Below are 1713 nucleotides of genomic sequence, written 5' to 3' on the forward strand. Positions count from 1 at the left end.
TTACTGCGGTGGGGACTGAAGATGGAAGGGACTTTACTGAAGGTGGGCATTTTATGAGCAAATAAAGCCTCTGACTGCCTGCAACTGAGAAGCAAACTAAAGTAACTGAACTTCTATGGAATATTTTTCCTCTGCCTTGTTTCAAAATGGAAACTGCTTTATTGTTGCTGGTTCCGTGACTATAAAACTAGTATTTGCTCCATTCAGACACTGTATAAGGATATAAAGAATAAAATGAAAATCATCTATAATCTTCCCACCTCGGGATAACCACGTGTAGACGTTTCTCTGGGCATATTTTTGTATATGTATACAATATGCATGCGATCCTGATAGATATGCGGTTTGGCAGTCTGTTTCCCACCTAATAACATACCATGGACATCCTTCCATATTAATAACGGCAGATCTCAGCATCATCTTTTCATGGCTGCAGTCTTGGGTGCATTATACACCCTGTGTGATCTGGCTGTTCGCCTCCTCAGCATCATCTGGCATCTTCTCCCTGTCTGGCTTTCTGCGTTCAGCCAACTCTGGTCTTCCTTCGTATCCTGGAACACTTCTTTCCACTTCAGGGACTCAGCATTTTCTGTCCTTTCTGCCTGAAATTCTCCTTTCCTCTTTCACATAATTAATTTTCACCTTTTAAATTTCAACTGAAATGTTTCTTTCTCCAGGAAGCCTTCCTGGATATCTACCACCAGACAGAGTTCCATGTACTTCGCCATCTTGGTATTTATCACAATTGTAATGAAACAAACAGTTGTGGAACTTATTCCACCCTTGTCTTCCCACTAGAAAGTAAGCTCCAGGAGGTCAGGGACTGTGTCTGTCTGGCTCAGCTCAGAAGCCACAGGGCAAGTACAGTGTCTGGCACACAGGAATCCTTAGTATATATGTGCTGATTAAATGCAAGGAAGGAAAGGAGGGGCAGCCAGGGAGACCCACTGCCTGCATGTAATGCCCACTTCCTTCCTTCCTTCCACACAAAAGAGGGATCTGCCAGCAGGTTACCTACTTTGGCATCTCTCAGTGGGTATGGGAACCTGCAGGTGAAGGAGAACGGATCACATTCCTGAGCCTGGGCACCCACCGGTGCTCTCAGGCTGGGAAAATGTGCAGATCTAGGAGAAAGCCTCAGAGATCCGCCTGCCCAACCGTTCAACTGCTGACTGTCTGAGCTGGGAGACTGAGGCCCAGAGAGCAGGGGACAAGTCCACCTTCACACAGCTGGTCAGGGCAGGTCCTAGGCCTCCCATTCCCCCTAAACAGGGCAACCCTAGGCTCTGTGAGGCCTGGGTTCAAATCCCAGTTCTGACATGACAAAGAATTTGGCCTTTATCTCCATGAGCCTTGGTTTCTTCAACAGTAAACTGGAGATGGTAACACCCACATTATCACTGGGAGGCAGTGGAACGTGGTGGTTAAGGGTATGGACTTGGAGGGAGCAGGTGTGAGTTCAAATCTAGCATTTCCTAGCTGGGCGACCTTGGGCAAGCTGCTTACTATTGCTCCTGAATCTGCCACCTGTCAAAGAGGGAGAAGGACATTCCTTTTTCATACACTGTTGCAAAAATCGGTAAGATAATGTGAAGCATTTAGCGCAGTCCTAACATAGTAACTGCTCAGTAAGTGGCTAACACGATAGCAAAGCTACCACCTGTCAGTAATCAGAGGGAGGGAGAGAGAGAGAGAGAGAGAGAGAGAGAGAGA

This window comes from Physeter macrocephalus, chromosome 9 (assembly GCF_002837175.3).
Source record: "Physeter macrocephalus isolate SW-GA chromosome 9, ASM283717v5, whole genome shotgun sequence".
Taxonomy (NCBI): domain Eukaryota; kingdom Metazoa; phylum Chordata; class Mammalia; order Artiodactyla; family Physeteridae; genus Physeter; species Physeter macrocephalus.